The 21,856-nt window shown below is 43.5% G+C and overlaps 1 protein-coding gene across 1 annotated transcript in view; it reads right to left on the reverse strand.

Moving 5' to 3' along the window:
* Window positions 1–21,856, reverse strand: part of NRG2 (neuregulin 2) — a 267,820-nt gene that overhangs the window by 94,516 nt on the left and 151,448 nt on the right. The window lies entirely within an intron of this gene.

The following is a 21,856-nucleotide window of genomic DNA, read 5'->3' on the forward strand; positions in this document are numbered from 1 at the left end:
ATTACAGGCACGAACCACATCGCTCAGCTAATTTTTGTGTTTTTAGTAGAGACAAGGTTTCACCATGTTGCCCAGGCTGGTCTTGAACTCCTGGCCTCAGGTGATCTGCCCGCCTTGGCCTCCCAAAGTGCTGGGATTACAGATATGAGTCACTACACCTGGCCAGATTTCTTAAATAGGACTCAAAATGTAGGAAACGTAAAATAAAAATATAACTAGGACTTCAAAATTTAAAACCTCTGCTCTTCAAGTGAGTGTTACGACAATGAAAAGGCAAATGAGAAATTGGAAAACAATCTGCAAAACATATCTGACAAAGGAATTATGTCTAGAATATGCATTTTAAAAACTCTTATAACTAAGTAATATAAAGACAAAAAAGTCCATTCAAAAAAATGGGCAAAAATTTGAACAGACACTTGATCAAAAAAAGATATACCAATGGCAAAAAAGCACACGGAAAGATGCTTACCATGAGTCATCAGCAACACGCAAATCAAACCAGTGAGATACTACTATACACCCACTAGAATGGCCAACATTAGAACAAATGATAATACAAAAGGCTGGGAAAGACATGGAGCAACTGGAACTCCTTAGTAACTGCTGCTGGGAAGGTCAAATGGTACAGTTTGGTAGTTTCTGAAAATATTAAATATAGACCTTCCTAGAACCCTGCCATGCTAGGTATTCATCCAAGAGAAATAAGAACATGTCCACACAAAGATTTGTCCACAAATGTTCATAGCAGTTTTAATTGCCCCAAACTGGAAACAATCCAAATGTCCAAGATGGGAATGGATAGACACATTGTGATCTATAAAAATAACGGAATACTACTGAGCAATAAAGAGGAGGGAATTACTGATACATGCAACAGCATAGATAAACCTCAGAAACATTATTCTTGCTAAAAGAAACCAGACACAAAAGAATACATAGTATGTGATTCCATTTTATCTGTACTGACAGAAAAGAAATCAGTTATTGCTTGGGGCATGAGAAAACTTTTTGTGAATAAAGGAAACATCCTCTAACATGATTGTAGTGATGTTTACCTAACTGCATACATTTGCTAAAACTCATCAAATTGTACCCTTAAAATTGGTGAAATTTATTGTCTTAATCCTGTCTTAATTTTTTAAAATGAGGCAGCTCTGCAAGGTACACATGGAATAGACTCCAAAGTTTATAGTTAAGTGGAAAAAAACTAGGTGCAGAAATATGTATACAGTATACTATCATTTGTGAGGGGTTAAAAATAAAACACATAGGTATGTGCCATATAGCCAGAGAACATCTCTAGAAGGATACCCAAGAAAATGTAACAGTGGTAGCCTCTAGGAATAAGAATTCAGTGTCTGGAGTCTGAAATATGTGGGAGACTTTATTTTCCATCATGCATTCTTGGATTTTTTGCCATGTACATTTTAAAAACAGATGCCGATACAGGGAGGCACAGAATGCCATGGAAGTTCATAGCGAAGGGTATCTGTCTCACAGTGGTGGACAGTGTCAGTAAATACTTCTTTGAAGAAGGTATATTTAAGCTAAGACCTGAAGGACAGTAAGGAATTAGCCAATCGAAGTGAGGAAGGAAAAAAAAAGATCATTCTAGACAGAGAGAATAGCATATACAAAGATCACAAGGAAAGAAAGAAAATGTGACATTGGGCAACTGCAGGCTAACTGTGGAGCCAGAATATTGAAGGACAAATATGAGACTGATGATATAGATGGGGGCTGGGTTTTCATAAAGCTCAGCAGACTTTTTCTGTTAACAGCCAGGTATTTTAAAAAAAAAAAAAAGGCCGGGCGTGGTGGCTCAAGCCTGTAATCCCAGCACTTTGGGAGGCCGAGACGGGCGGATCACAAGGTCAGGAGATCGAGACCATCCTGGCTAACACGGTGAAACCCCGTCTCTACTAAAAAATACAAAAAACTAGCCGGGCGAGGTGGTGGGCGCCTGTAGTCCCAACTACTCGGGAGGCTGAGGCAGGAAAATGGCGTAAAACCGGGAGACGGAGCTTGCAGTGAGCTGAGATCCGGCCACTGCACTCCAGCCTGGGAGACAGAGCGAGACGCCGTCTCAAAAAAAAAAAAAAAAAAAAAGAGTCAGATATTAAAGATTTTCGACTTCTTGGGCCAAGAAGCAAAAATCAAACATTTTTAATAGGTATTTGCACAAGACACACACAAAAATTTTATAATTTTGAATTGACGAAATTCAGCATATAATCATTGAATACTTTTTTTGTAATACGGGGCTATTAATGAGAATAATATAATTTTTTGGGGGTGGGGGATAACATTTCATTTAATTATGATGCACAGCTAGTGTGTCTTACTATCAAATTTGATTGCAAATATTCACCTGTTAATGCTGATCTGTAATGAGATCTGATATATTTCATCTTTGAAAATGCCTTTTTCATACAGAAAAGCAATGCCAAATATTGATATCAATCCATGAGCATATGATTTTAATTGAGCACATTCATCACTTGGAAGGCATTTATAGATTTCTGACAGATTCTTCTCTTGATATTGGCCTTTAGCTTGTCATTACATTGCAGGTTAATTACTTCCAGTTGAAGGTTAGGTGGAAGTCCCTCAATTGCAGAGTTAAGTGAATTTTGAAGTATAGAAATTTCATTTGCACTTGCATCAACATTGGAATAAAACACTGCTGGAACTATAGTTTGAGCTCAGAAAATATGTCCATTGCAAACTTGTGTGGGACGGAGAGCTTGCTTCTTGTTTCAATTTCCCATAGCATGGGAAGTGTGTAAAGCAGCTGGACATGATTTGTGATTCAAACAACATTAGTTATAGTCTAAATTATTTTACCGCAATATCAATTTCACAAATAAGCATTGTTTTACTTTGTAATTTTAGGTTAAATTCATTAAGAAATACCAAATCTGTAGCAAAAGCTATTATCCAAAGTCATTTAGTATTTGATAATACTGGTTAAGGGTAGTTTTTTCATCCAGAAAAATATCAATGTCAGCTCTGAGCTAAAAGAAAAATCACAACAAAATTTTACTACTGTTAAATCATCAAAATGTATGACAGGATAAGTTAATATCTTTAGCTCTTATTTCCGTCAAAAATGCACAGAACTGCCAATGGTTAAGTTCCTAAGAGTGAATGGAGTTCACTGTTGACATCAGTGGTTCAATAATACATGACAGATTAAAATATTTCCTTCAAAGTACCTGCAGATAAATAATACAATGAATGACCACAAGCTTTAAACATTTTATATTTTCACAAGTTTTGTAAATTTCCCCAATTAAGTCTTTTTTATGCTGTATTCATATTTTTGTGATCATTAGTTATAACACATCTTAGCAGATTCCACTTCAGGTTGTACTGAGTTAATGTTTTCCCAACTATTCTCATCTGTGGTTATTCTACACTATTCGTAGAGGCTAATTTTTCAGTGACCACAAACTTGGCATCCATTCCTCAAATAAACAATAATAAATGGCTAGTATTGTTAACATCTGTCAGCTCATCCACAGCCTAGGAAAACCACTGAAAATTATTTGCCTTGTCTTTAAATTTACTATTTATGTTCTTCCAATGTCTGTAGCTCTTTGAACAAGTATTTTTGCAGAAAGACTAATAGTCTTTAGTGAGTTTATTTTCTCTGTATACAGTTTAATTAACTCACCATTTGTAAACAACTTTCCTTGCTTTGCTAACAAATTAACCACTTGGAAAATTAGTTTGACGTAGCCTGATTTTCACTCTTTATTTATTTATTGAGACAGAGTCTCACTGTGTCACCCAGACTAGAGTGCAGTGGTGGCATCTCGGCTTACTGCAACCTCCACCTTCTGGGTTCAAGCAATTCTCCCACCTCAGCCTACTGAGTAGTTGAGACTACAGTTGCATGTCACCATGCCTGGCTAGTTTTTGTATTTTTAGTAGAGATAGGGTTTCACCATGTTGGCCAGGCTGGTCTTGAGCTCCTGACCTCAGATGATCCGTCCATCTCAGCCTCCCAAAGTGCTGCAACTATAGATGTGAGCCACCGTGTCTGGCCTCACTTTTTATATTTATATTTTTATTTTTTTTGAGACGGAGTCTCACTCTGTCACCCAGGCTCGAGTGCAATGGCACAATCTCAGCTCACTGTAACCTCTGCTTCCCAGGTTCAAGCGATTCTCCTGCCTCAGCCTCCTGAGTAGCTGAGATTACAGTCGTGTGCCACCACACCTGGCTAATTTTTTCTGCATTTTTAGTAGAGATGGGATTTCACCATATTAGCCAGGCTGGTCTGTATCTCCTGACCTCATGATCCACCCACCTCAGCCTCCCAAAGTGCTGGGATTATAGGCATGAGACACCATGGCTGGCCCCACTTTTTATTTTTGTGAAGAAATTGTGCTGTAATGAGATATTTGATTTTAAATTTTCTAATTTTTCTGACTGTTGCTTGTCTGTGAGTTGGGAATATTGTGATGAATATTAAGTGTTTGGTAATACTGACATATATTGTGCTCTTTTAGCATGGCTATAATGCCATTGTTTAATAAACCTAGTTCTTTGTCATCTAATTTAATAACAAAATAATCTACAGTACATTGTTTTCAAAAGAATGACATTCAAAGTCCACTTTTCTTGTTTTGACATAATGAGGATACACTGGTAATGAAATACCACAGTATAGTGATACACATGTCACTTATTAACATTGTTAGGTTATAACTTTATCACTGCAGCAGTGCAGTGATGAGAGTGTCATATACAAATTTTATGGCAACTTTTCACTGGTAGTGCAAACAAACAAACCCATAAATAATATGCAAACAAATGGAATGGCTATGCATTCCAATAAAATTTTATTTATGGATACAATTTTGAATTTCATACAATTTTCACATCACAAATGTTATTCTTTGTACTGAATTAGTGTTTTCTCAACTATTCTCATTTGTAGTTATTTGATTTTTTTCAATCACTAAAAAATGTGTGGGCAAAAAAAAAAATTAAATAAAAAGTGTCCAGATTGGAATGGAAGAAGCAAAAGTATCTCAATTCATTCTCAGATGATATGATCCTTAAAAAAAAATGTTTCAACACATACAAGGTATGGTGATTAGATCAGGGCAATTAGCATATCCATCATCTCAAACACTTGTCATTTCTTTGTGATAGGAACATTAAATATTCTCCTTCCAGGTTTTTGAAACTTTATATTATTATTAACTCTAGTCATCCTACTGGACTGTAGAACACTAGAACTTATTCCTCCTATCTAGCTGTAATTTTGTATCCTTTTACAAATCTCTCTCTATCCTTCCTTCCCTATACTCTTCCCAGACTCTAGTATCCTCTGTTCTACTTTTTTACTTATTTGAGGTCAACTTTTTTTAAGGTTCCACATATGAGTGAGAATGTGAAGTGTTTAACTTTCTGTTCCTGGCTTATTTCATTTAACACAATGTCCTGCAGTTCCATTCATGTTGCCATGAATGACAGGATTTCATTCTTTTTTATGGCTGAATAGTATTCCATTGTGGGTATGTACCCCATTTTCTTTATTCACTCATCTATTGCTGGATACCTAGGTTGATTCCATGTCTTCACTGTTGTGAACAGTGCTGCAATAAGCATAGGGATGCAAATGTCTCTCACATATAATAATTTCCCTTCCTTTGGATAAACTCCCAGTAGTGATATTGCTGAATGATAGGGTAGTTCTATTTGTATTTCTTTGAGAGATCCCCCCATACTACTTTCCATAGTGGCTGTACTAGTTTTCATTTCCACCAACAGCATACAAGAGTTCCCTTCTCTCTGTGTCCTTACCAGCATTTGGTACTTTTTGTCTTTTTGATAATAGCCATCCTAAGTGGGGTGAGACGATGCCTCATTGTGGTTTTGATTTGCATTTCCCGGATGACAGTGATGTTGAGGATTTTTCATATATTTTGTGGCCTTTCATATGTCTTCTTTTGAGTAATATCTGTTCAGACAATTTGCCCATGTTTTAATCGAACTGTATGTTTTCCTGTGTTGAGGTGTTTTGAGTTTCTCGTATATTCTGGATAGTAATTCCCTATTAGATCAGTAGTTTGCAAATATTTTCTTCCATTCTATAGGTTTTCTTTTCACTCTGTTGATTGTTTCCTTTGATATGCAGAAGCTCTTTTTAGTTTGATATAATCCCATTTGTTTATTTTCGCTTTTGTTGCCTGTCCTTTTGAGGTCTTATTCATAAAATATTTTCCCGGACCAATGTCCTGAAGCATTTCTCCTATATTTTCTTCCAGTAGTTTTGTAATTTCTGGTGTTACATTTAGGTCTTTATTGAAAAGATGTCTTTTCTCCAATGAATGTTCCTGGCACTTTTGTCAAAAATCAGTTGGCTGTAAATATGTGGGTTTATTTCTGGTTCTCTGTTCTGTTCCATTGGTCTATGTGTCTGTTTTTATGCCAATACCATGCTGTTTTGGTTACTACAGATTTGAGGAAAAAGAACAAAACTGGAGGTATTGCTTTGACTATTTGGGATCTTTTGTGGTTCCATACAAATTTTAGGATTTTTTTTCCTGTTTCTGTGAAAAATGTCACTGGCATTTCGATAGGTAGATGAAATAATCTTATACATAGAAATACTCCTTAGTATTAAGGAGTCCACTAAAAAAAGCCATCAGAATGAATAAATGAATTCAACAAAGTTGCAAGATACAAGATATACAAAAATAAATTATATTCTTATACACTTGCAATGAACAATTTGCAAATGAAATTAAGAAAACAATTCCATTTATAATAGCATCAAAAAGAGTAATGTAACTAGGAATAAATTTAACAAATGAGGTGCAAAATGTAAACTCTGAAAACTACAAAATACACTGTTGAAAGAAATTAAAGAAGCTCTCAATAAATATAAAGGCACCCTATGTTCATGAATCAGGAGATTCAATATTGTTAAGACGGCAGTATTCCCCAGATCGATCTACAGATTCAACGCCATCCCAGTCAAAGTCCTTGCTGACTTTTTTTTGCAAAAATTGACAAGTTGATCTTAAAATTCAAGCTGACAAGGTGCCCAAAATAGCCAAAGCAATTTTGAAAAAGAAGAACAAAGTTGCATGACTCACACTTCCCACTTTAAAACTTACTATAAAGCCACAATAAATTAGGACAGTGCGGTATCAGAATAAGGACAGACACAGATCAATAGAATAGAATCGAGAATCCAGAAATAAACTCTCACATTTATGGTAAATTGGTTTTCAAAAAGGGTATGAAAGTAACATAATCAGGAAAGAATAGTCTTTTCAACAAATTGTTCTGAGACAACTAGATATCCACATGCAAAATAATGAAGTTGGATACCTACCTCACACACTGTATATAAAAACTAACTCAAAATGGATCAAAGACCTAAATGGAAGAGCTCAAACTATAAAATTCTCAAAAAACATGGATGTATTTCTTTGTGACATTGGATTGGGCAATGATTTGTTGGATATGACACTAAAAGCATGAACAAGTAAAGAAAAAGTAGATAAACTGGGCTTCCTCAAAATTAGATATTTCTGTCTTTCGCCGGGCGCGGTGGCTCACGCTTGTAATCCCAGCACTTTGGGAGGCCGAGGCGGGTGGATCACGAGGTAAGGAGATCGAGACCATCCTGGCTAACGCAATGAAACCCCGTCTCTACTAAAAAATACAAAAAAACTAGCCGGGCGAGGTGGCGGGCGCCTGTAGTCCCAGCTACTCGGGAGGCTGAGGCAGGAGAATGGCGTAAACCCGGGAGGCGGAGCTTGCAGTGAGCTGAGATCCGGCCACTGCATTCCAGCCTGGGCGACAGAGCAAGACTCCGTCTCAAAAAAAAAAAAAAAAAAAAAAAAAGAATGCTTACAACTCAACAACAATAAAACAATCTGGTTAAAAATGGGTTTAATTTTTTTTCTTTGGAGAAATGTCTTTAACTTATTCTTTGGAGAAATGTCTATTCAAAGGGTATGAATATATATTTCTACAAAGAATATTTGCAAATGGTCAACAAGCACATGAAAAGATGCTTAACATCACTAATCACTAGGGAAATACAAGTCAAGACTATAGTGAGATAACACCTCACATCAATTAGGATGGCTACTATTAAAAAACAAAACCAGAAAATAACGAGTGTTGGTGAGGATGTGGAGAAATTTGAATGCTTGTGCATTGCTGGCAAAACAGTTTTATTGAGATATGTTCTCATACCATACAATTCACACACTTAAAATGTATAATTCAATGATTTTTAAATACATTCAAAGAGTGGTACAACCATCACTACAATCAAGTTTAGGACATTTTATCAACCTGAGAAGTAACCCCATACTCTCTGGCCTCCCACAACTCTCCAGTTCGAAGAAACTGCTAATCGACTTTCTGTCTCTAAAGATCTGCCTATTCTGGACATTTCATATAAGTCAAATTATACAATGTTTGGTCTTTTGTGACTGGCTTCTTCCACTTACAATAAAGTTTTCAAAGTTCATCCACATTGTAGCATGTATCAGTACTTTTTTCCTTTCTGTTGCCAAAAAATATTCCATTGTGGATATACCACATTTTATTAATCCACCCATCAGTTGATGGCCATTTAGGTGGTTTCTACTTTTTGTTTATTAAGAATAATGCTTCTATGAACATTTGTGTTCAAGTTTTTGTAAAGACATACGTTTTCTTTTCTCTTGGGTATATATACACCTGGGAGTGCACTGCTGGTTCACCAGACTTTTCCAAACCAACTGCATGCACCATCTTATATTCCTGTTAGCAATGTATGAGGGTTCCCATTTCTCCACATCCTTGCCAACATTTATTATTATGCATCTTTTTTAGTCTGGCTATCCTAGTGGGTGTGAAGTGGCATATCATTGCCATTTTGATTTGCATTTCCCTAATGACTAATGATGCTGAACATCTTTTCACATGCTTATTGGCCATTTGTATAGCTCCTCTGAAGAAGTGCCTATTTAGATCCTTTACCAGTTCTTTCCAATCCTTTTTATTGCGGTAAAATGTGCATAATGTAAAATTTACCATTCTAACCACTTTCAAGTGTATCAGTGGAATCAAGTACATGCACGTTGTTGTGCAACCATCCCCATTCTCCATCTCCAGAGCTCTTTTCATCTTTAAAATGGAAACTGTATGCATTAAACAATTACTCCCTATTTTCTCCTCCCCCACCCAACCCCTGGCAGCCACCATTCTACTTTCTGTCTCTATGAATCTGACTACTCTAGGCACCTCATATCAATAGAATTAATGTGGTATTTGTCTTTTTGTGACTAGACAATTTCATTTAGCACAATGTCAATGAACTATATACCAAAAGAGGCAGAAGTCTTCTTTCCTGAGACGAATACTCTTTGTAGTCAGAACAGAACCAGTCTCACTGCACCTGACATCTGGTCATATCCAACCTCCTGGCTCCCTCATACCAACCTTTCTAGTGGTGGGAAAGAAGTTCAGCTCTGGACTTCCCGAGTGACCTAACCTGAGCCACTCTTTCCCCCACACAGAGGTCTGCTTCACATATAATCGTTACCATCACTTTGATTATCACTGCCACCATTACAGCCCAAAGCTCAGCCCTTCTCCTGACCACCATCCTAGCTGCATCTCAACTACTAGCCCAGTCAATATCCTGGCCACTGCTGCCAAAAACAACTCCCATTTACTGAGCATCTGCTATGTTGTGTCTAATCCTCATTGCAAAACTGCATACCAGGAGGTCTGGACTTTATCTTGAGTGCTACGGGAAGTTGTTGAATTGTTTTAAGCAGTATAATCATAAGATAATATCCACATATTAAAATATTAATTCTGACTGTAGCACACAGAATAGAAGTGTGACTGGAGTTAGCCCAGTTAGCAGGTTGTTGCAGTTCTGGGTGAGACAAGGGTGTTGGCAGTGAGGATGAAGAGAACTGGTAGAATCTAAGAAGTGTTTAGCAGGTGGAATGTATAGGACTTGATTTCAGATTGGACATGAGGGTAAGACAGAGGCTAGAGTCAAGAGTCCCTCAGCACAGGCAAGCTCTGCAGCCACAGGCAGCCATGTTCAACTAGCAATTAAAGCCTCTGAGTCTCCATGACCCTGAGGCTTCTAGGATTCTCAGTGACCCTGAGGCTTCAATTCCCTAGCAATAGGCTTCTCCAAAAATCTGTAATGTAGACACTTCAGCGAGGAATGAAACTGATAAGACTAATTTGACCACTATAAAAATAATCTCCTGTTTCCTCTCTCCCTTTAAGGGAAACAGAAGCTGCATATTAAGGAGGCTTCAGGAGCCCCCATCTTTCCTCTCTCAAATTTTCATCATTTCTACCTCTCCAACAGCCCTTAAAAATCAATCAATACATTACTCCACAGACATATAATGGTCATGCCATGTATAAACTGTGATATCACTATTTTAGGGTTAACGATTCAGAGATGATCTCCCTCTCTCTAGCAAATCCTGCTCTTAGGAAAAGACCCAGAACTAATTTTTCCTGAAGAACAGATGAGTAATGGAGTGTGACCTTCCTTTAAGGAAATTTTTAACTAATACATCTTTTTCTTATTTCAAAAGTAATTCTCAATAAGTACAAGTAAGGCATAAAAGTCACTAGAACACTCACTACCCGAAGATAATAATTAGAAACATTTTGATGTATGTCTTATCAGATTTCTATACATATATTTTTTTCTTCTATGCTTCTATTCTAGTTTAGCGAGGGAGCTTATATTTTACTTAAGAAGAACATCTTACTCTAAGGAACGACCCCAACATAACTGTTATTTGGTGCAGAGAATTTTAGTCTTCAAAAGTCACGTTTCTAAGGTTCACACATAAACGGTTGCTTCTAAAGAAGGCTTTGCTGGGTTTCTGGCCATGGCTAGGTGTTCATATTCACCCACTGCCCCTAGACAAGTCCTGCTCACCCTGGTTTTGGAGCATGAGAAAAGGGAAGTAATAGACACCCAGCTTAGCAGGGGGGCTGGTCAGGGGAGGAGGCCTCCCAAAGGGCAACTAGTACTGCTACATTCTTTGCATGGCTCCTTGCTCTGTCTAAATAGCAAAAGGCTGCTGGGAATGGCATGTGTGTGACAAAGACACAAGGGAAAATTTGTTAAGAGCGGTGTCCCAGACTCTTCCTAGGGGAAACCTGATTAAAAGGATTATTTCAAAGGATCATTAGAAGAAAAAGAATTTAAGTTCCCTTGGATAGAGCACCCTTTGAACCAAGCTCTGTTTCAACACTTTGTCTTCATTCCTCAGAAGGTCAGCTAGAGTGAGCCACACACCACAGACCAAACTCCCAATGCCAGGGACACAGACAATAAACGCTGGCCCCTCCATGACTGGCAGTACCATCTCAACCCACTGCAGGAGAGCTGGAGGGTTGCCTGTCCCTTGGGAGCTGGAATACAGTACTGGGCATTCCAGTACTTCCCTCACACCCAGCAGTATGATATGCCTTCTGTAGAACATTTAGCTTCTTTCAAAGTAGAAAATTCCCTGATGTTAAGAGAGCTAAGGTCTCTCCTTTCACTGAAACCTAAAGAGCTTCCCATTCCCACCTCTTTAGGAAGGTTCTGGTCCCAAAACTGTACTGTGACTTGCAGTTTCCTGGAGAACCAGAGTAGGGGGAGGGTATAGGTGGCTTTGGACATCCCCAAGCTGACCATACCTCCTGCAGGTGCTTTTGCAATCACAGCTGCCGCCTTTCCTGGGGCAAATACTCTCCACACGCCAGAATTAAACTAATTTCATTGCAACTGACATCTGGTCATATCCAACCACAAGGCTGCCACATATCGAGCCTTCTAGTGGTGGGAAAGAAATTCAGGTCTGAACTTCCTGAGGGACCTAACCTGAATGGACCACTCTTCCCGCAAACAAAGATCCGGTTCACATAATTGCTACCATCACTTCAGTGATCACTGCCGCCATTTCAACCCACCACTCAGCCCCTCTCCCAGCCACCATCCTAGCTGCATCTTGACTACCAGCCCAGTCAATATCCTGGCCACTGCTGCCAATAACAGCTCCTATATATTGAGCATCTGTTACGTTGTCTCTAATCCTCAATGCACATCTGCAAGTTTACTGAAGAGGAAACTTCAGTTTCCTGTCGTCACATTGCAGAGAAGAGGCAGAACTGGGCTTTCAACCTAGGCCTAGACGACCCCAAGCCTGTGCTGTTTCCACTGCCCCATGCTGCCTCCCTACTGTGGGCCAAGCTCTGGATGCAGACTGAGAAGGTACACATTTGCCAACTATGTGACCTTGCCAAGTACCTCACTTTCTGTGCTTCAGTTTCATCTCTAAAATGACAGTTTTGTTTGAGGCAGAAAGATACAGAGCAGTGTTTGTGTGTGTGTCTTGGGTGCCTATGTCTCTCTTTTGCTACATTTTGGGAGGTAGAAGTGAGGCCTTCCATTATTCCTACTCTCCAAGCCCAGGGCAGTCAAATGCTGGTTCTGTCATGGGACATAGTGGATCATAGCCAGGCTGGAGGGTGCCTGCTCACACCCAGCTCCCTCTCTGGGGTGCCACATGCTGTGGTCAGGAAGAGGTGACCCTGGAAAGCCCTTGGAATATTCCATCAGCTGGGGGCCCTTTAGAAGGCTGATGGAATGATGAGGTAACAATTGCAGCCTGAGCTCCGTGGTTCCTTTTTCTCTCTAATGAGGTTTCTCTGTCCCACAGCCATGGAAAGCTCCCAAGTTCCCCGGAGATGCCTCCTTGGCCCATCCGCTTGCCTTTCATCCTACACCACCCAGCTTTCTCAACTCCTAATTGTGTTTCTGAGACCTCAATCCCCAGGCTCTTGACCAACCATGCAGAAACTCAACTGGTTACAACACTGCAACCTCAGCCCTGCACCCTCCTATAGCACGCCCTCCCCCTGGCTCACCCAGGCAGCCCGGCCTGGCCTGGCAGGAAGGACAAAGCTCGCAGCCTCAGGGTCTTAGCCCTGGAAGATCCAGGGCATGCAGTGGCCAGCCAGGAGGACTTACAGATGGGTAGAGGCATTTGCCAACTACATCGCCAGGAAGAAAGCATGGCATAAAGGCGTTTAGTTTGCAGTCAAGTTTTGGAGTTCTGGCTCTGCCTCTTCCTAGCCATGTGACCATGGGCAAGAGATCTAACCTTTCCAAGACACAGTTTCCTTGTGTGTAAAATAAAGATAATAATATCTACTTTGCTGAATGGTTGCAGGGATTAACCAAGATGATATATTTAAAGCATCTTGCTCAGTACCTGACACATAGTTGGCACCCAAAAAATGCAGTTTCCTTTTCCTACCTCAATGGGGAAACAAATTTGGCAGATCACATCTCAATTATTAGAGGGTCCAGGGCCCCCCAGCTTCTGTACCTTTTGTCCTTTAAAGTGCACAATCCATGAACTACTGAAGGTGGGAAGAGGAAAAGAGGAAAATGAGGCAAGGGTGGGAAACAGATGGGCGGGCAGAAAAAAGGTGCAGAGGGCAGCCTCAGCCTGAGACTGGAGAGCTTCTGTGGCTTAGACCCCCAGACCACCCCAAAATCAGTGCACAAGAAATTTGCTAAGAGCAGCTGGCCCCTAGTTGGGGTGGGAGAAGGCTCCAGATTCACAGCCTGGTTTCAAGTGGGTCTTTCCCACTAGCCTGTCTGGGCTGGAAGCAGGGAACCTGATATTTACATACCTCCGCAGATGTGTCCCAACAGCCTGCTCGCCCTACCACGGTGGAGGAGGAATAATCGCACCAAGGCCGAGCTCCCCAGTCCTCCCCCTTGAAGAGTCAGATGACCTCAGTGCTTCAGTGCTCCAAATGGAGTAGGTCAGTGTGTGTGTGTGTGTGTGTGTGTGTGTGTGTGTGTGTGTGTATGCATGTGTGTGCGCGTGTGTGTATGTGTGCAGCTCCAGTCCCTAGCAGAGGAGGCTGCAGGCCTGGGTTCAGAGGGATGCAACATCTGGCCAGCTGTGAGCCTGAGCCAGATGTGCGCCGGCCAGATGGAGGGCAAGCTCCCCTGGGTGGGGGATGCACAGGAGGAAGTCATAACCTCATTGTGCAGCCTAATCCTGAACATATTACTCTGGAATATGTGCAGTATCAACAACATTGCCATAAAAAGAGGCCTCAATAAAGAGAGAAGAAGAAAGAGCAAGGCCTCAAGAGTTGTCAGTGGGCCTCTGACACACTTTCTGGGATTGGGGGTGACATGGGGCGGGAGTATGGACTAGCACTTAATCCTGGGCTGTGGCTGCCCTTGTGCTTGTGAGGAGAGGGGGTTGAGCTGGGAGGTGGGTCTCCTGCCCTGTAGAGAGAGCTACTGAAAGCTCAAAGTCGTGGACACAGCCAAAAAGGGCCTTTGTGACTGAGGCTGAAGGGTTAACAGACCTGGAGAAGGGGGTCTTGAGTCTGGGAAGAGCTGGAAGAAACACTCTGGGCCACTCTTCTCTGCCTTCATGAAGCCAGGCATTCTGGATGCTTCTGGCAGGGAAGGCATTAGAATATCTATCTACACCTATTGTCCCCATTCCTATCCTCACTGCACCCCATCCCCCAACCCCTTCTCACTGCTCTCACCCTGAGAGAACCAGCCAGATGAGCCACAAAGACTCAACGCAAGGCTATCAGGGCTAGGTGGTCTGACTACCTGGGACATTGCACTAGGGCCCAGCCAGTGTTTTCTGGAACACCAACAAGGTAGGGTGATCAAACAGGCTTCCTGGAGACTATAGGGTCTCAAAAGATAAGAAGGATTTGACCAGATAATGAGAAGAGGAAAGGACATATTCTGTTCACCATAGGAGGGCCTCCAGCCCTGGAGATGCTGAGAGGGAGAGGGAAAGACAGAGAAAGCAAGACTAAAAGCGAAAAACCACCTGGGAACCGGAAGCACCTCAGAGCCCAGGTGATCCAAGCCCCCCATCTGACAATAGGGAGAAAATGCAGAAAGAGGTGAATACAGGAGGAGGAAGCAGTGAAGGGCCCCCAATACTGGACTTACAGGCCCTCAGGAAACCCCACTCCCGTCCCTGGCAGTTTCTCTGCACTGGAAACCCAAAGACAACCTGAAACAGTGGGCCAGAGTTGAGGGCAGGTAGCCTGCTCACTGGGAGGCAAGGGGCAGGGTGCGGGGGTGGCTGGAAGCTGAAAAAAGAGACCCTGGGAGGGGTGGGGGACACAGAGCAAGCATGAGGCCAGGCTGGCGGTTCTCTCCCCTTGCCTCCTGCACGATCGTGGCAAGCACAACTGCTTCTCATTAGCAAAAGTGACCGTGGAGGAGAAATCCAGCCCAACCCAGGTCACGGTCACAGCCCTGAGCAGCCAGCAACAACCAAGCCAGAGAGGAGCAGCGTGGGGCCCCAGGAGACCTGCAGCGGCTGTCTAGCCCCAGGTCCCAAGGTCACCCATGTCAGCACCTATAGTGGACAATGATGAAAAGGAAGAATGAAAATGGCTGGAGGGACAGGAAGGGAGGGAAATTGTGCCAGCATTCTCCTGGCTGTCCCGCCTGTTTTCTCCCTCCCAATTCATCCATCACACCATGGCCAAATTCATCCCACCACCCAGTCTCCTGCTGAGGAAGTGGCAATGGCTTCTCAACGCCTTGGTCAAGATAAATAAACTTCTAGCCCCAATTTAAAGGTTCTCTGTGATTTAGCAACCCTGGACGTCATCAATCCTCACTCCCATGGCTCTCCAGGCCAAGCCCTCCACCCCAGCGACTCTCCACAGAGGCCCCTGCGCATATCCTGCCAAGTTCCTCTCTCTTTGCTCATGCACTTTTCTTAACCTAAAATGTCTTTTTGTCTCTATCAATTCATTGTTATTCCCCTTTTACATTCCACTCACCTGTGAAATTGGGAGAATAATAATGCCTACATCGTAGTTTTTGGAAGGATAAAATTAGAAAGTGCTTGGAACACAGCCTGGCACACAGTAAACGTTAGCTATTGGTATTGTTGTTATTGTTCTATTCATGACCTTTCCAGTCTGAGTCCAAGTTCTGCCTTCTCTGTAGGGCACTGTGTCCCTGACCTGCCCATTCACGATTGTCATCACCCTTCTTCTTGCATTTGCCAACTCAATTCATGTATGTTTAAACAATATTTGTCAGGCTTCCTCTACTATGCTAGGCACCATGGTAGACAGCATGGAGAAAATGGAGAATGAGAGGGTTATGCCCTGCCCTCGAAGAGCTTACAGTCTGGAGAAAGTCAAACAGTAAAAGGCAGTTACAGCATGTGCAAGTGCTGAGCTTAGGGTACATACACTTCAATGCCATTGTGGAACAGAGGGAGTATCAGTACTGAGGGACAGGAGGGCTTCTCAGAGGAGGTGATGGACAAGTGGGGACCTGAAAGCCAAATAGGAATTAGCAGAGTGGAGGGAGGGAGAGGTGTCACAAAGAGGAGGAGCAACAGGGCCAGAGGCGCAGAGGGGAGAGGGAGGGTGATGGACATGGAAACTACAATGAGCTCAGGAAGGTTAAGAATGGACTGTGAGGAGGAATGGTGAAAGCTGAGGCTAGAGAGGTTTGGCAGCAGCCAGATGGTGAAAGGTTACATAAGCTGGGCTAGGAGACTGGGGCCCAGTCCTGTAGGCAGTGGGGGAATCATAGGGAGGGGCTGTGGTGCTCACTCTGACCCTTAACATGTGCCTTGGACTGTTGTTAACTATCTCATGGCTGCCAGACTTGTCTCCTCAGGAAATTAGAACCTAGCGCCTTCTCACATCTCTTTTATCAGTGAGGTGGGATATCAGTAAGTAAATATCTATTGGATGTTCTTTTGAGCAGGACCTCCATGCAAGTCCAGTGAGTTGAGGGAGGAGGAGGAGAAACGTGACAAAGCAGGAGGGCCATGAAGTGTAACAGGAGCATGCTCTGCCCTCCAGAGGGGAGTCCCAGGCCAGAATCAACCCCATGGCGCCTGAGACAAGCCACTGAAACATCTTCCCCCTCACTTCTTCCTCTGTAAGGTGAGCATCAGGCCATCTGTCTAACTGCCTACCACACATGAGACTGCAGGTGAAAGCCCTGCAAAGGTGAGCTCTTTCCATAGGAGCAGGCAGATGCTGAGACAGGGAGAGGAAGGTGAGACCCCCTGTGGGGCAGGCTCTGGGGGCTGGTGAAGGAAGCCCAAACCAAGAAAGAAAATAAACAAATGTGTGCCTTTCAGCAACCCCCCCACCCCATTCACATGTGCTCCCTCTGTCCATTTTTCCCTCCCCAGCTTGTAGAAATCACTGTCAACAATCCATGGCATGCAGTCACCTTTCCTAACACACTGCACAATATGGACACCTGGATAGTCAGGTCAGGAGGCTCCGGGCTGTCCCTGTCCTGACCAGTCAGCACCTCCCCAGGAAACCTTCCCTGACTCCCAACTCACAGTAATCTCCCCCTTCTCTGACTTTTGCAATTCCAGGCCCTACCTACGTGAAGTACATGACTTTGACTTCTCTTTAAGGGCTCTCAGATGACCCTTCCTAGCCCCAAGACTAAGGTCCTTGAGGGAAGGATCAGGTTATTGCCTCTCCAGCATCCTCCAGGGTCCCCAGCGCAGGTTTCTCCAAGGCTTGGTGTGGTTGGTCTTTCCAAAGATGTGAAGAGGACATGACAGTCTGAATGGGTCAGAGCGGGGACCCAGGGATGAAGACAGATTCACCAGGCAAAGGCCATAAGCTGGAAGCAGTGGCCACGTGGTTATTAGATGGAAAGGCTAAATCAGCAGGGCAGCTAGTGTCCCAATCCCAACAAGCAGGATGTGGAAATTCCAGGAAGCCAACAGCTGCTGCTCAGAAAGAAATGGAAAGGCACTGTAGGTTTTAGTGCCGGACAAAGGGTCTGAGGCCAGGCCTCACCCCAAGCAGCTGCCCTCAACCCCTCCCCAGCTTCGTGGTACAGTGGGTGGGCCCAAGGACACAAAGCTGAAAAATGGGCTACCATCTGGAGAAGATGACAGGGCCTGAAGGACAGTGTCACCAAATGGCTTTCCCCCTGAGGCAATCAGGGCAGGGCTCATCAGCACTTTGAAAGGAACATCTGGCTGCTTCCAGATGTGGAACCAGATGTGAGAAAATGACATGCTGGCATTGGCTGGTAGGCAAGTTCAGAGTCCATCCTTAACTCTCCCAGCTGGCCAGGCCCTCTCAAGGTCCTTCTGCCCATGCTCCTGTCTGCACACCTCCCACGGTTACATAGCCCTGGGCTGCAGGACTCTCATGGTTGGCCAAGTAGCTTCTCATGCCCAGCTTTGGTCCACCCCAAAATCTATGCATTCTCTTCTTCAGTAGAGATGGGAACTAGCTGGTCACCATCCCTCACTCAAAAATCTGTGTGTGTGTGTGTGTGTGTGCGCGCGCGCACACACATGCACATTCACATAAAGAATACTGAGAGCAAGAGGCCAAGTCAGATCCCTTGCCCTGAAAAGGGCCCCAGAGAGGATGTAGCCCCACCCACTTGCTATACAGGTAAGGCAGCTGAGAAGGAGAGAAGGAGAGTTCTGCAGGGGCTGAGAGGAAGTCAGCCATGGGTCTAGCAGACTAGATCTCAGGCACCGGGAATACAGTGTTCTTTCCACACTGCCACCTCTTCCCCACTCTCTTCCACCTGCCAATCCACCAGGTCCAATCTCTGCCTGATATGCAGAATGGGGGGAGCCTCTTTCCTGGGGTGAGGCATTCACTGTCAAGAGCTGCAGGTGGTGATGTGCACGTGTCAGATCGAGGAAGAGCAATTGAAAGATGGCAATATCTCTTCCACGTGATCACTAGCATTCCTCCTGTAGTAAGCAAGATAAAAGTCTCCAAAAGAAGAAGCCAAGAGAGATTTGAGAGTGGGTAGATGGCAGAAGAGAAACCCTAAGCACTGGTCTCTGAGGATGTGATCTGATAAGAGGAAGGTTCCTTGCTCACCCAAAGGAGAGCCTTTCCACTTCCTATGGGCGCTTAAGCCATCATTGCTTCATTCTGCAAGGGTCAGCACTTTTAGATTCTCACTCTGGTGGGTCCTAGACTCCAGAACCAGTGACTTCCCTAGACACGTTGGCTAGAACTGGAAGGCACTTCCTGGAAGCTTTCTGGGACAAGAACCCCAAACATAAGCTTTCACAAGCCCATTCAATTCATCTTACAAAGCAATGCAAGGCCTAACTAAAACTTTGCCCAGCCTCAGTCTTACAGCCTGTGAAATAGGCAAAGACCACTAGCGTGGGAAAGAAAACAACCAGTATCTTCAAGCAGAAGATGTGTTCACCTTGCTCTCAGTTCATTCTCACATGCGCTATAACTTGAGACTCTGGGTTTCCTGGGAAGGGGCTGCTGTGTAGGCGCTAGCGCCAGTAAGCAGGAACAAATGGCGAGCTTTTTCAAGCATCAATACTTTTTGATTTAAAATCTCTCTTTTCCAAACTTTGCAGAGCACATACTGTCCAGTCCCCTTCATTAAGGATTAATTACTAGCCAAGTTTGAAGTCTTTGGAGTTGTTTGGGAGTTATTTGAGCTGAAAAGGAAAACATAACTATGTTGTTATTTCTTCTAAATGGAAAAAGGATATTTTTTGTGGGTGTTTGCAATGCTTACAAACAGCTGAAGGGGTTTTTTACTCTATCTTTCCAAAAATCACTGCTCTAGGCCATGACCAAATATGGAAAAAACGACCAAAAAAAAAAAAAAAATCCCCAAACCATAAACCTTTCAGAAAGTCACAAATAGTTGAAATAGAAGCATGTAATAGAAATGGCCGGCAACCTTGCTTAGCACAATTTCCCACTATTTTCTGCCACCCCTGCCCACCTCTCATGTCTGTGATTCACCCAGGCATCTCTCAAGAGACTTTACCTTCTAGGCATCCAAGAATCAGGAGCCAAGTACAGAACAGTGTTGGGGGAGACCTCAGCACTGGATTAACATCCTCATTCCACAGATGAGGAAACCGAGGGCCATAGATGCCATGAGTGACTTGCCCCAGTCCCCACAGCAAGCTTTGGCACAATCAGATTCCCAGCATGACTTCTACCAGGCTATAACCTCCATCCCCAGAAATGGTGCAGGGCAGACTGGGGCAGGGCCTGTGGGCCTCTCTGAGAAGCCAGAATGAGTAGCCATCTGTGGCTGTGCTTTGATATGACTACCACTGAGAAGGTGAGCATTGTACTGGAGAGGGCGTTGGCCTGGAGACAGAGAATAAGACTTCCTTGTCTTTTTTTTTATTTTTATTTTTTGATATGGAGTCTTGTTCTGTCACCCAGGCTGGAGTGCAATGGTGCGATCTCAGCTCACTGCAACCTCCGCCTCCCAGATACAAGCGATTCTCCTGCCTCAGCCTCCCGAGTAGCTGGGACTACAGACATGTGCCACCACACCTGGCTAATTTTGTTTGTTTGTTTTTTGAGACGGAGTTTTGCTCTTCCCACCCAGGCTGGAGTGCAATGGCACAATCTTGGCTCACTGCAACCTCTGCCTCCTGGGTTCAAGCAATTCTCCTGCCTCAGCCTCCTGAGTAGCTGGGATTAAAGGCATGCGCCACCACGCCCAGCTAATTTTGTAGTTTTAGTAGAGACGGGGTTTCTCCATGTTGGTCAGGCTGGTCTTGAACTCCCGACCTCAGGTGATCTGCCCACTTTACCTCCCAAATTGCTGGGATTACAGGGGTGAGCCACCATGCCTGGCCTTTTTATTTATTTATTTATTTTATTTTTTTATTTTTAGTAGAGACAGGGTTTCGCCACATTGGCCAGGCTGGTCTCAAACACCTGACCTCAGATGATCCACCCACCTCGGCCTCCCAAAGTGCTGGGATTACAGGCATAAGCCACCATGCCCAGCAGACTTCCCTGTCTTGGAAGATGAGTGGCAGCCTCCTGTGAGGATGAGTATACTCACTGTGCTAGCCACTACCAGGTAGCCTGGGACACGCTTCTTCCCCCAGTTCTTAGACAGCTGGCATTGACAAAAAGGTAGGGGTTGGTGATGCTGCACCTCTATCCCTGGGTCCCGGGCTCTGATACATCAGAAACTTTGTCAAATCAGGAATCTCCTCCACAACATCCTTATAACCAAGGTCCAGGGCAAGGTGCCTGGGAACTCATTCCACACATCAATTGCCCCTAAATGAGGAACAAAGAGAAGACTGGAGGCTTCCTCTCTTCAGAGCTGAGGTTGGAGCTCTGCTTTGACACAAGGGGTCTGCTGTGGGTATGGTCCAGAATGGTAATATAATATTATGGTTAAAATTATGGCATCGGGCTGGGCCCAGTGGCTCATGCCTGTAATCCTAGCAGTTTGGGAAGCCGAGGCAGGCGGATCACCTGAGGTCGGGGGTTCGAGACCAGCCCAGCCAATGTGGTGAAACCCAGTTTCTACTAAAAATACAAAAATTAGCTGGGCACAGTGGCACACACCTGTAGTTCCAGCTACTCGGGAGGCTGAGGCAGGAAAATTGCTGAAACCCGGGAGGCGGAGGCTGCAGTGAGCCCAGGTTGTACCACTGCATTCCAGTCTGGGCAACAGCGAGACTCCGTCTCAAAACAAACAAACAAACAAAAATTAGACTTTTGGGTCTGAATCCTAACTCTATTATTTACTGGATATATGATCTGAAAGTTACTTAACTTGTCTGTGATTCAGTTTCCTCATCTGTAAATGGAAGTAATATAGCACATGCATCCTCTGGCTCACAGTAAATGCCATGTAAGTTGCAGCAATTATTACTGTTGCTAATTGCTCAATATTGACAACTTAGGGAAGAAAGAATAAACAGGTAGATGCCTAAGAACTCAGAACCTACTTCCTATGTTGGACAGAACCTCCCAACGTCAGTTCAAGGGGACA

This window comes from Rhinopithecus roxellana, chromosome 3 (assembly GCF_007565055.1).
Source record: "Rhinopithecus roxellana isolate Shanxi Qingling chromosome 3, ASM756505v1, whole genome shotgun sequence".
In the NCBI taxonomy this organism is placed as follows: domain Eukaryota; kingdom Metazoa; phylum Chordata; class Mammalia; order Primates; family Cercopithecidae; genus Rhinopithecus; species Rhinopithecus roxellana.